Source organism: Lissotriton helveticus, chromosome 1_1 (assembly GCF_964261635.1).
Source record: "Lissotriton helveticus chromosome 1_1, aLisHel1.1, whole genome shotgun sequence".
In the NCBI taxonomy this organism is placed as follows: domain Eukaryota; kingdom Metazoa; phylum Chordata; class Amphibia; order Caudata; family Salamandridae; genus Lissotriton; species Lissotriton helveticus.
Window position 1 is genome coordinate 1,613,958,804 of NC_136057.1, and position 14,663 is coordinate 1,613,973,466.

The window sequence follows — 14,663 nt, forward strand, 5'->3', positions numbered from 1 at the left end:
GAGGAGCTGAAGGCGCTATTAGATGACGGAGGGTCGGCCGCTATTCTCCTTCTATATCTGAGCACGGCTTTTGATACCGTGGATCACGCCATTCTAAAAAAAACAGACTAAGCAAAGTAGGAATCCAAGGTGAAGCCCTGGATTGGCTCACCTCTTTTTTAGAGAACATATATTTTAAAGTGATGGAAAAGGACTGTTTCTCAGATCGTTTGCCAATTACCTGTGGTGTTCCACAGGGCTCGTCTGTCAGCCATACACTATTTAACATTTACGTGTGACAGCTTGCCAACATACTGCAGGAGTTTGACATATCAGTGGTGTCTTACGCTGATAACACCCAGTTGGTAGTGTTTCTGACAAATGGCCCTAATTCAAGAAACCATCAGCTTATTCACTGTCTCAAGAAGGTACCAAAATGGATGTCATACAGTTGCTTGAAGCTAAACATTGAAAAGCCGGAGCTTATGATATTGAGAAACCTTGCCGTACACACACCCCTGATTCAATGGCCTAACGATATGGGCGACCCACCCTCCCCCCCAACCTGTCATAAAAAATCTGTGAATTTGGCTGGAGGGCACACTCATAATGAACTATCAAACCAAGAAATTATCAGGAATTCGCTTCTCGCTACTCAAAATGATCAGGAACAATATTGAACTGATCCCAGATCATCTCAAAAGAACTGTCATTCAGTCCCTTATAATTTCACGCCTGGACTATGGCAACCAGCTTTAATGGGCTCACCAAAATATGTAACTAAAAGACTACAGGTGGTGCAAAATGTGGCAGCCAGGCTGTTATTAAAAATCCCATGCCATGTATCAGTTAAAGAATCATTTAAACAGCTTTGCTCGTTGCCAATCGAAGCCAGAATCAAGTTTAAATCCCTCTGTATTGCCCAGGGGGGCCATAAACAAAAAAGGCTCACTAAAGCTCAGACAACTGATATATAGGTACACTCTGACCAGACACCTAAGATCCTCCCAACTGCAGCTCCATTAGGACAACCAGAGCAAAAATGGCAAGATGAGGAGGTAGGTCATTCGCCCATCTATTACCGAAGCTGTGGAACACATTCCCTCTCGACCTCTCATCATTGCCGAATAAAACCTCTTTTAGAAAAAAATCTAAATACTTGTCTGTTTCCCTGTTAGTTCACTCATGATCATTGCTCAAGACAGCACTCACCAGCGCTGGGAGCCATCAGGCAGCAATGCGCTTTACAAAGGTAAAAGTATTTTATAACTCCCTTTACAACCTGAGAAATAAAAATTATTTTGTTTAACACTGCTCTTTTTGTGTTTAGCTCTGTGCAAAATGTAACACACAGCATCATTCACATACCTTATAAGTAATTGCTTGTAATGCCATACGTCTGGCTTTTCCTTCTGCTCCCAAAATACCTTCCTATGTTGCATGTGCTGGTGTATTTTGTTGTTCTCCTACATCAGAATCTGATTCCGAGATTATCTCCAGCAATCTTCTCTGCATTGCGACGTCGTGGAACATTGCACAAGTTGCAATTATCTCGCAACTTATTTCTGGAGAATATTGTATGGCACCCCCACTTTTGTGTAGACAGCGAAATCTACTCTTCGAGAGAGCAAATGGCCTTTCAATTACACCTAGGTAAGTTTGTGTGCTGCATTGTAGCTTACCTCCCTCTGGCTTGCTGGGTGTTAATATCCATCACCTCAGGGCATATGCACTGTCACCTAAAATAAATTTGAACAATGTTGCTATGATATACAATTTAAACATTTAGGACATTTATGTTATATACATAGTCCATATTTACCAATAAGAAAGCCATTTTCAAACTCTCATCTGATAAAGACTTGGGTAAATGCAGCTATGCCTGAATATGATAGAGTCATGTGTACCGCCAGGGTACTTGGCTACAAAATCTGTGATGATATGTTCTGGATCACAGACCACTTGTATATTTAGTCAATGGATGTATTTTCTATTTCTAAATATATACTCATTGTAAGAGGAAGGACATGTGGGAACATGGGTGCCATCAATACAGAAAGAAACACAAAGGGGTGCTATCGGTCTATATTGGCTAGAAAGTGTCTGTTTTCTATTGAAAGAGTGTATGTATGAACTATAAGTGTGGAAAAGGGGGAAGAACAAGAAATAGGAAAAGTAAACCCATCAGCCCACCCATTGGCGGAGCATCATCATCTGGGATTTTAGAATACAAACTGGTATCCACTAGGTACCTCACCGTGGGAGAGTGTGAGGGAACTCTAGAATTGCATCCACCAGTGATGGAAAGCCAGACAGCAGTGTATCATGAGCTGTGGGAGATGAAAAAGTTGCAGTGCTCAAAGAAAGTGTGTGCTAAATAGAAAGTGGTGATTTAAAATTGACTAGCATGGTGCCTAATGACTAATTTTATTCTGGCGGTCACCATGTTGACAAGGTTAAAAGTAGAGTGTGGATGGATGAAACCAAATATTACCATCCATAGATGAGTTAGTTGGTCGACATGTTTCAGCCTAAAAGGCTTTCTTCAGGACCTATTGTAACACTACTGCAACTGTGAAAAATAATAAAAAGTACCAAGTACATACCATGCAAAAGCAATAAACCTACCATACGTGTGTATACTTTGTGGTAGGAAATGAAGTCATGGTATGTAAAAAATTAATCCGCTCCTAAAACACAAAAAATAGTAAAGACAGACACATATATCAATTGTGCAAATATGAAAACAACATATATGTAATGAGACATATAGCAGCCACAGAGTCATTGCTCAGTTAATGTTCATTATGTAATCACTCACCCAAAATTTACTTGGGGGTGGCCTCACCTCGCCTGGCGCTCGCTCAGGTAATGAGGCCCCGCTCTAAAGAAATTGGAAAGAAGGAGAAAAATATCATAACATCAGCTTATGTATGATATGGATCCATTTCATAGATCTCCTGGTGTTCCAGAAAGGCAGAAATGCAGAACAGTAGTCCTCGCTGGCCTAGCCAGCCGATGATCAGAAAGGTGTTAAGACATTCATCAGTTCAATTTGTGAAAAGAAAAAGACGGCTTGCGTCTGTAGTTGTTTAACAAACATTGCCTGACAATAGGCTCAATAACCTGAATGGCACCTATTCGGTTAAGCAAATAGGAGATCTGCAAAAACAAGGTAACAGATCTATGAAGAGAGAACTGCAAGTCAAGATAACTAGTTTTTAGTCACTTAGCTTATTAAAAACGAAGTTCTCAAGATAAAAATGTGGCCATCAAGCCTTAAATTGTAAACCACCTAGCTGTTACAGTATGGGGTTAAGAGTATAAGCCTCCCATGTTTGTAGCCTCTAGCACACTCACCTGTCCGTCTGTACCATGATGCGCCATGAGACTCCCTCACGGGATGTGATATGTCTGCGCAATACAAATATCCAGACTAGACTAGACTAGACCTCAGGCCCCTACTGAGTCGAGGGGAAGGTAACTAGACGGACAGGGAGATCCGTGTAAATACAGGTTAGGCGGACCTGAGAGGGAACTGCAATTAAGCACAGACCGCCAGTAGAGCAGCGGCCTCTTGATTGGTTTACAGCGTGTGTAAGAACTCGCTATTGGTTATAGCGCTAGCCAATGGGGATGGAGTATGAGCCCCATCGTCCAATGAGAGCCAAGAGAGGCGTCCAAGGTCATGTGTTGTTGTGGTGTTTTATTTTCATACTTGCAAAGTTGCAATTGAGCAAAATTTCAATTGAGCACAGACCATCTGCGATGTATGGGACTCTCCTCATTGAATCCCAGCGGACCGAAAACAAACCGTTGCTCGCGAGGAGTCCCTCAGTAGAAACACAACCTCTGATAGGTTTACAGAGTGTGTAAACACTCGCTATTGGTTAAGGCGCTGGCCAATGGGGATGGAGTTTTAGCCCCATTGTCCAATGAGAGCCAAGAGGGGCGTCCAAGGTCATGTTTTATCGTGGTATTTTGTTTTCATAATTGCAAAGTATAAAAATCAAAAGTACAAAAACAATCATTATGAATGGAAACGATGTAAAAAATGAAAAACTATCTTAGAATATGACAACACGGTAAAGGGAACTACCAATGTAGATCGTGAGCAGCGTTGCAAGTGCTAAGGCTCGCTATTGGTTAGGTGGATGGCCAGTGGAGAAGAAGTATTCACACAATGGCCCAATGAGATGTTGATAGTTGCCATTGGAGATCATTGGGAGAGGAAAAGATCGTCATCTCCTTAGTTAGTTGATGGACAGCAAAAGCTCATAGAAGGAAAAAACCTTCATAGAAGGATCACAACAGAGTCACTGACTCTTATAAAACTGTATATGTTGCTATTGTGTGTAGAAATTGTCAATCTATGAAGACTGGATACTCACAACTACAGAAATTTTATGACAGCCATGAGAGTTGCTACAGTTGTCAGTAATAATCATCAAATCTGGACCCACGAGATCTCATCGTTTAGCCCTCCAGTGACACAATTTAGTTTAAAAATCCACTTTTGTTCCTTCACAAACAAATAGTGAGAAACATCACTAACATGCTGGGGAATGAAAGGTTTTTCGAGTACTACCCACTTCAAATCTTCAACATTGTGCTTCATGGTGAGGAAATGATTTGTCAAGCGTGTTGCCTGTCGGTTTCGCCTAATAGTGCTTTTGTGTTCCAGTATCCTGAGCTTTACTTTTCTCGTGGTCATTCCTATATAGCGAAGGGGACAAGGACACGATATCATGTAAATCACCTTTTCGCTATTACAATTAGTGTGATGTTTCAGAATCCAAGGGCGTGCTGTACCAATGTCCACCGTTAAAGTCTTCTCAGTTTGAGGACACACAGAGCAACCCCCACAAGGATAATGGCCCTGAACTGATGGTAGATTCCACAAAGTGGTGATAGAATCCTGTGGGAAGGAGCGAGGCCTGGTATGTACCAGACCATCACGCAAATTTTGGCTCCTCTTGAAGGCGAACAAAGGGCAGGGGACAGTCACTCCAGCAGTGTTCAAAATCCGCCAATTTTTGCGGATTTTCTGTACTTGTGTGGGAGCTGTACTAAAAGTAGTTACAAAAGTCACATTCTTCAAAGGAGGTTTCGCAACTGGTGGGGCAAGTAAGGCCTCTCGATGGTTGTTAGAGGCCCTCTTTCTTGCCTTGAGTATAAGAGCATTCGGATAGTTCCGTTTTCTCAGCTTAGTGCTCAGGTCCCTAGATAGATCTTCATAGTCACACATTTCAGAACAATTTCTACGCACCCTAAGAAACTGCCCAAAGGGCAAATTCTCTTGCAAAGAGCGTGGATGGTGGCTATGAAATGAAGCAAGGAGTTCCTTGACATAGGTTTGCGTCCTTTGTATCCTGGAGGTAGGTGGGCATTGCACGCACCAAAGGTCTCAGGAAGAAATCGACAAAGGTGGAGAGTGGCTCCAACAAGGACCCAATGCCTGAAATGATAGGCCATCAATACAACCAATTATATGGGAAAATCGGGCAATGCAGTAGAAATCCAATTTTGCTAACTGCAACTCCTGTGCTGGGAAAAGTAATATGGTGATGTATTCTCTCTACCATTGCATCCAGGAAATCATAAAAAAAAAAAAACTAGAAAGGGCACTCTGCGATACCCCACCTGCAGCAGCAATGACACCTTGGTAGAGGCTAATGGATGGAGTGAGAATAGTACCTGCTAATTGGTGGGTATTGGATTGCTTTTGACAGTGTTTCTCTCAAGCTGAGGCCTTATTTCTGCAATTAGTTCTAAAATTCTGGAAACACTCAGGCTGTACTTATTAAACATCTCCTCCTCTTTTAGTTGGAAGAGTGTCAGACTCACACTGTAAATCTGTTCCTGTCTCCTCTTCCTCCTTTGCAGGGCATTCAGACTCCACATCTTCCTCGCAATGACATACTGTGCTGCCATTGTGGAACACCCTGATGCATTTTGGGCCTTTTTATATAGGTTTCACCTAGTTACCACCTGATCAGAGTTGGTAGTAATTTATACATGCTAAATCCACATTTTGTGACTATTCAATATTTGCGAATGGTTGATATATACTATTGGTAGTTTGGAATCAGTAACATCGACGCGCAGACTCTGATCACTAAATTACTAATTCAGTAACTTGTTGGTTACAAAGAATAGAGCAACTAATACTTTGGATACACTCGAAAACACATTTTTTGCAGTTGGTTACCAATTCAGTAATACTTTGTACATCTAGCCCCAAACTCTCTATGTACTTGTACATACTCTTTAGATATTGGTGATATTTAACATAGGCAGGAATCAGTTTAACTGAGGCTTAATTTAGGTTTGGTTTACAGGCCCCCATTTTCCTTACTATACAAATGGGGGGAGGGGGGCATGTGGGAGTCTGCCACCTTGTGACCCAGTTCATTCCATTTATGGAGGGGTGTAGAAAGGGTAAGAAGGGAAGCAGCTAATCCCACTGCTATTGTAGAGGGATATGGAAAATGAATTAACAGCAATTTACCGACTCTTTTGCATTTGGTAACTGTTTTGGCTCACAGAGGATCCATGGTGCCTGGATCAGAGTATATCTTTCATTCACATATTTGTCTGCTAGGATTTGTACTAGGGTTTTAGGCTACTCTTGTGCCTCCACCCTTTCTAGACCCTTACTGCTCTTATACCAAGGGCTACACTGACACTTCTAAGTCTTAGTATCCTGGAACATCCTCCTGTACCTACATAAAACAGTTTATCTTATCATAATCTGCCCCAACGCCAAATGACATATTCAGATTTAAAAGCTGAAGCAAGTGACTGTTACACATTTTTACTATTGTGAGTAAATACAGTGTTTACACTAGTACAACATGCTGTGCTGCCTTAGAGTGTTCAAAGAGATCACAACTTCCTTAGCATACAAAAAATTGCCTAGTAGGGCGGTATCCCTGCAGTCTTATTTTCCAGCAGAACGCAAAAAAAGCCATCACTAAATTGCTCCAGGAAACCAGATGATCCCTTGGATTGGCAGATGAAACACAGAGGACAAAATAAGAAATGTGTGGCAGAAGGGATGATACAACACTGTTCCGCTTTAGACTCCCACCACTACTTCCGGCTTCCTGGTTTGAGCCCTGCCCCCTGAAGCTGTGTGCTTTTTCAGTGGCCTTCTAAGCCGCAATGGATTATGGGTGCCGGAGTGGAGTTTCATACAGAATTCCATTCTAGTGCCCAGGTTTCTCACTTCTATCAGTGTGTGTTTTGCTGAAGGCCTGCACTACTGCTTCTCAAATGCAGGAGTCTCGACATTGTGAAGGGATCGCTCTCCCTGATGCATAGATGGGTGAAAGGATCAAGGGTAAGGGCTGGCTGAAACATGATGTGCTTGTTGTTGAACAGTGCTTGATAGTGTTTAATCTGAGAGGCTGACACACAACTGGGTCAGAGGAAAACGGACAGTGCTGTACAATGGTGACCGAGCAAATATATATCAGTATTAATCTGTCGGGGTATTTTGGAGAGCTGGTTGAGATCTGGTGGGTGTGGTGGTTTGCTTCTACGGTGCTGGTTGGCACACTGGCATTCGCAGCATTTCTAATTGACTTTCCTTCCACCCACCATATTGATTTTTCATTCTGCTTCCCCTTTCTGTTTTCGACTTTGTAGCTAAAATGTGTAGTAACACTAAAAGGTGCATGAAGTCATTAGCTCCACACAATGCTCATAGTGCAGATCAATTGCCAGACATGGCTTCAAATTCCTTTGAAGGACTGAAAGGGATCAGGCTGCCAGGGCCCTCATCAAAGGGAATAAGAAATTGCCCAGAATTCAGGAGGAAATTAGGGCCGCAATTAAGACAGTCCAATTACAGCGGCTGAGGTAGCCCCCCTTATTGGGGGGGGGGGGGGAGCATCAATCACCCCCTTAGATTGTCTCACGAGAAACCTTGCAGGTGGGTATTCAGGTACTCAAAAAGACTGTGATCAGTTCTGGCACTATTCAGAATAATACAAAGCCACTTAAAGACAGGTTTCAGGAGACAGGGTCGATCTACTTGTGCAGGTCGCATTTTTCTACACAAGAGACTGTTTCATCTGACGAAATGATACCCACCATACATATTGAACCACAGATGAAGACGGGGTTGAAAGCCCCAGGAGGAAAGGTTTCCCAATGTTTCAACAGAAGCAAAATCTGAATATCCATCCATGTAAGAGGTCAGCAAAACAAGACGGCCTCTGATGGGCAATCAGGGATTGTTATTGTTCCGTTCCACTAAGATCCACTGCCAATCTCTAACCTAACCAGATCAAGCACAGGAAGACGAAGAACATAATAAGAGCAATGGAGGCTTTCTCTACCAACAGTGTTTGTTTTCTCAACCAGAGACCTGTACCACCAGTTATGATTCAAGTATAATACTTTGATGCCACTATTAGAGAAGCACAATCTAACATAGGTTAGTTTAAGCACTTGACTGATAAAAGGTTATTCCCCATTTGACTTCTGAATATTAATCTCATGATTATAGAATCTGTTTGCTAATGCGGTGCAAGTAGCTTCCATTGCTATAGGAGTTATTTCAAGACAGACACACATATCTCTATTCTAGATGTGTTTTTGGCAGGAAGAGAGGGTGACTGCACATGCTGCATACCTCTTTGAAGCATTTTAAATGCATTTGATGCATTTCTCTTGAAAATATTTTCACTTAAGGATGGAGTTTTGAAGTTTGATGATATAGTTCCCAACGCTGGGAGCTTTTAGATGCACAGACCTACACAGTGTGTAATCAAATAGGTGCTCTACTGAGACCGAGAAGTCTCTCTGAGACATCATGAGCGGTAACTGGTCATAATATCGATTCCAAAATATTGAATGGACAAAATATAGAGTATAAAATATCGAGTATAGGGAAATATCGAAAGTAAGAATATCGAGGTGTAAAATATCGTTTAATTTAATAGTAATAAAATATCGAATACAAAAATATCTAGTCAAAAATATTGAGTAGTCTTAATATCGTTTTTTTAGTGTTGGTAAAAATATCGAAAATATAAATATCAAGTGTTAATAATATAATAAAAAACTCCTAAAAAAATAAAAAAGATTATAAAACTAAAAAAAAGTTATATTTAGTCAATATTTTTATTGTAATAAATGTGCAATTTGTTAGAAAATATTTTCGATTAGGGACGGGAAGTTGGGTTAATAGGGGATAAGGGTGGGGAGTAATTTAAAAATATGTAGGCTAAATAATTAATATTTTGTCTAAAAATATAAATAGAAAATTAAAAATTAAAAAAAATAATTAAAACATTTTCTTTTTTGAAATATATTAAAATTATAAAATTTAAAAAAATTAGAAAGTTAATGTTTAGGAGCGGGATGTTGGGTTATTAGGGGATAAGGGTGGGGAGTAATTTAAAAATGTGTAGGAAAAGTAATTAATAAATTGTATAAAAAAATGAAATTAAAAAAAAGCAAAAAATTATAAAAACAATTTTTAAAAACATTATGAAAATCATTACAATAATACATTGTAAAAAAATACAATTGAACGTTAATGTTTAGGAGCGGGATGTTGGGTTATTAGGGGATAAGGGTGGGGAGTAAATTAAAAATAATAAAACAAAAAAAAAAATGGTTTAAATAATGTATATAGCAATTTGAAAAAAATTTTTTAAACATTTTTAAAAATTAAAAATTATTGCTAAAAAAATGTCATATTGAAATTTGAAAAATAAAACAAATTATAATGAATTAAATAGAACAAATAAAATAAAAATTTTAAAATAAATTAACATTTTAAATTTATGGAAAAAAATTATTATTGAAATATGAAAACAAATATCTAATGAAAAAATAGAAAATCAAGAAGAAAAAAAAAATATTTAAAAATAATTTAAAATTTATGGGAAAATAAAATTACATTTTTCATATAGAAATTGTAAAAATATAACAAAATATGTTTTAAATAGAAAAAAACATTATAACATTAAGAAATATTAAAAAATATAAAAAAGTTAAATCATTTTTATTAAAATGTTGAAACAAATTTGATAAGCATAAATTCTACAATTTTCTTTTATAAAAATACAACATTAATTAATTAATCAAATATTAATAAAAATAAGAAACTAAAACATTATAAAACATATAAATACAATAACTAAAAATCATAAAATAGGAATTAGAAAAATGAATTTAGAAATATATGTAAATAGCAAAACAAAAAAAATCACTACTATATATTGCATGTATTATTAATAATGTATTTTGTCCACTGTTTTAATAGAAATATAGTGTAAATGTAAAACTAATGTTGGATGTTTTCACAAAGATTTAAAAAAATTATTTAAATATTACGAGAACTAAAATATATATTACTATATATGATCATTAGAAAATATTGTGGAAATAGTACGAAATTTAAATAAAATAAATTGAATAATAAATACAATTTAAAATAATAAAAAATTAGCACAATTTACAAATGTTATCTAAATAATCAGAATAGTTCAACATTTATGTAAAAAAGCAATTTATCACTTGTAATTAAAATATCATAAGAAATTGGTAAATGTGTATTAATTTATAATGGGTCAGTGTCCAGCGCCTTCCCTGATAATTGTCTGATTGGAGTTGGAATAGTAAATTATAATGGGTTACTGTCCAGCACCTTCCCTGATATTTGTCAGACAGGAGTTGGAATAGTAAATTATAATAGTTCAGTGTCCAGCACCTTCCCTGATATTTAACTGACTGGAGTTGGAATAGTAAATTATAATGGGTCAGTGTCCAGCACCTTCCATGATATATTTCTGATTGGAGTTGGAATAGTAAATTATAATGGGTCAGTGTCCAGCACCTTCAATGATATATTTCTGATTGGAGTTGGAATAGTAAATTATAATGGGTCAGTGTCCAGCACCTTCCCTGATATATTTCTGACTGGAGTTGGAATAGTAAGTTATAATGGGTTAGTGTCCAGCACCTTCCATGATATATTTCTGACTGGAGTTGGAATAGTAAATTATAATGGGTCAGTGTCCAGCACCTTCCATGATATTTGTATGATTGGAGTTGGAATAGTAAATTATAATGGGTCAGTGTCCAGCACCTTCCCTGATATTTAACTGACTGGAGTTGGAATAGTAAATTATAATGGGTCAGTGTCCAGCACCTTCCCTGATATTTGTCTGACTGGAGTTGGAATAGTAAATTATAATGGGTCAGTGTCCAGCACCTTCTCTGATATTTTACTGACTGGAGTTGGAATAGTAAATTATAATGGGTCAGTGTCCAGCACCTTCCCTGATATTTGTCTGACTGGAGTTGGAATAGTAAATTATAATGGGTCAGTGTCCAGCACCTTCCCTGATATTTAACTGACTGGAGTTGGAATAGTAAATTATAATGGGTCACTGTCCAGCACCTTCAATGATATTTATTTGACTGCATTTTGAGCAGTATATTTCATTGGGTAAGTCTCCACCACCTTGTTATTTTTCTACGTAATTTCAATGAAGTGGGAATAGTAAGTTATATATATGTTAAAAATCTATCTCAAAACGAATATTAATAAAAATTCTGATGTAATTTATTTGTATTTTTAATATATGTAATGGTACATGAAGTTTTACATTTATATCTCTAATCATAAATGTTCACATTTTTACATAACAGTTTATTCATCTTTTAAAAATAGGTAGACATGAAGGTTTAGAAAATGTTTATTGTCAATTTGAATTTATAATATGTACAGTACAGTATAATTTTTTTAACATTTTACTTAAGTAGTTAGTTAACTAGGATGTATTACATTACATTTATTTATATTCATAAATGTAGTACATTTTTACAAAATGATCTTTTTGACAATATTGTATTATTTACAACATTTAAAAAAAATGTTTTTAAAGCATATTACAAATTTATTTAATAATGTTAATATATTATATATTAATATTATTAAATATACATGTTGTATATAGACATGACTATAAACTAATAAGCAAGTAAATATTTATTTTTATAATTTTAATTCTAAATAGACTTTTAAATACTTTGGTACATATTACATACAATGTTCTTAATCAAAATAGAATATAGAAATAATTATTATTACATGTATTTAAATCTTTTAGGAAAAAAACATTATTCCTAATGCTATATCAAATAGAAAATCATTTAGTTAGTTGGATATAATGTTTCATTAGTAATTTCAATTTATTTACATACACGTTTAGAATTATTAATAATAATAATTAATATAGTATATTAAATATTAAAATTAATTTACAATTGTGAAAACATCATATTTTTTTATAAAATAACATACATCTAATCAACAAATATTAGGTCACATTTATATTTCTCATTGTATTCATTTACAATTGACATATATAAATATTATTAATAATAATAATAAATAATATTTTTATTTATTAATATTATTAATTTAAAAATGGAATATAGTTGTAGAGTCACTTAAATAAAGACAAATATATATATAATATATAAAAATTCACACTACATATGTTTTATGTATTTATTGCAATGTTTATATATTTTTACAATATTAATATTAAATAATATTAATAAAATATTCTTTAATATTAATTAACAAAGGATATTTAATCTAATAATATTTTAATATGTGTTAGTTAATTGTGTATAAAATTATAAGTGTAGTTATATATTTTATTTCGACTTAGAACATTGTATTTAGTATGTTTAAGTTGCTAATATTGTTTCAAGGGGACTACTTTTTTACCGCGTAAGGTTATTTTGCTTCATTCAGGACTGGAGAAGCTTGCGGTTGGAAGCTGCGTCGCGTTGAGAAAGGTAAGGTCTATTTTAAGTAATATATCTTAGAGAGTAGTAGTGTTTGAGTATATATTAGAGGTTTGTAGTGCTATTGTGTGTATGTAGTCGTTGTTTTGCTATGTTTTAGGTGAAAAATCATTTTGACGGAGGTGTCGTGAGTGTTTGAGGCATAGTGTATTTTAATGCTTTGGATATTATCATATGTGTATTTAAATGCTTTACATTACTGTTTATGTATATTTGGAAATGTATGGGCCTTTGTGTGGGTGGGTTTCTTTTCTGTATGCTTTTTTACAGGTTCCGGTATTTAGCTGTTTCTTTCCGGAGAAGGAAACTTTTTTTTTTTTTTTAGAAAAGAGTGTATTACTTTTAAATGTAATATTTAAAACTCTCTCTCCTCTTTTCGTGCTTTCATGGAGCGATTTTTACATTTACTTAATATTTTTCGGGTTTTTATGGCTATCCGTTTGGAATGGACTTGGAGTACATAATGCGTTTTTTTAGAAACTAAGGGGTCGATTCCGATTCGGGAAAAAAAACGTCCGTGCGATTTGTATCCGGAGCCCTCTCCGTACGAATCGTACCCGTCCGTCCGAGTCGTGAAGTACAATCCGTATTCCGTGAATCCGTCCGAATCGTCGCGATCCGTGCGTATTGCAAGGCTGAAACCGTGAACCGTACGACTCGTACACATACCGTACGACTCGTACACATGCCGTACGACCAGACAAGTACGATCCGGACCGGGGTATGAGGACGCGATTCGTACGGTCCACGTCAGGTAAGGGCAAGTCGTATGGAAAAGCACACAAAGACATACACACCGTACGGTCCATACCACCCATGATCGCAGGGGTACGCACCGTACCCCTGCGATCATGGGGTGTACGAGCCGTACCCCCATTGTACGATTGGTGTACGAGCCGTACCCCCATTGTATGATCAGTGTACGAGCCGTACCCCATTGTACGATCGGTGTACGAGCCGTACACCCATCGTACAATGGGGGTACGGCTCGTACACCGATCGTACAATGGGGTACGCCCGTGCACCGATCGTACAATGGGGGTATGGCTCGTACACCGATCGTACATGGGGTACGGCACGTACACCGATCGTACAATGGGGGTACGGCTCGTACACCCCATGATCGCAGGGGTACGGTGCGTACCCCTGCGATCATGGGGGGTACGTACCGTACCCGGGGGGGCCGTTCCGTACCTGTTTCATCGCGAACTCTGGTTTTTACGGCTGTTTTCAGCTCCCGTAGAAAAAGGTCGTACGGTGCGTACCCGACACGTATCGTACTTGCTGGGTCGTAAAAATCAGCCGCGAACCGTACAGATGTTGCGTACAGCGGGTTCCGAGGGAAAATCGTACGGAGATTAGAGTCGTACGGTGTCTTGTACGACTCGTACGGAGTACGGCTCCTGGTACGAATCGTACTTCGTCGTACGTATGGGACGTTTACAGGTACGATTCGTACGGGGAAAAAACGCTCCGTACGACGATTAGTAGCGCTTTTTATCGGATCGGAATTGACCCCTAAGTGTGTGTATGTTCATTTTTTTGAATAAAAGTCAACACACTTTGTTTAATTCCGTGTCCCTGGAGCGATTTCTATATTCTTTACCTGTTTTTCGAGTTTTGAGGGTATCGCATTGGATTGGGAGAAGAATATGCGTTTTAATTTTTAACAACGTGTGTGTATATCACTTTAAATAATAAAGTTACCACACTTCTTTTATCGGGATTTCCTGGAGCGTTTTTTTATATTTTTACTTGTTTTCGGGTGTTTGAGTCTTTCGAAAATTGGATTTGTAATGGATTGCCAAGGGATTGGATGGATTATAAGTGGCTGTATT

The 14,663-nt window shown here is 37.2% G+C and overlaps 1 long non-coding RNA gene across 9 annotated transcripts in view; it reads right to left on the reverse strand.

Moving 5' to 3' along the window:
- The window catches only part of LOC144829232 (uncharacterized), an 814,902-nt gene that overhangs the window by 238,221 nt on the left and 562,018 nt on the right, over positions 1–14,663 (reverse strand). The window contains exon 5 of one of the 9 annotated variants that reach the window (XR_013610613.1): positions 1,662–1,718. The exons of the other annotated variants lie outside the window; for them this stretch is intronic. This is a non-coding gene — a long non-coding RNA (uncharacterized LOC144829232). The remainder of the gene's footprint in view (positions 1–1,661; positions 1,719–14,663) is intronic. 9 annotated transcript variants of the gene reach the window in all.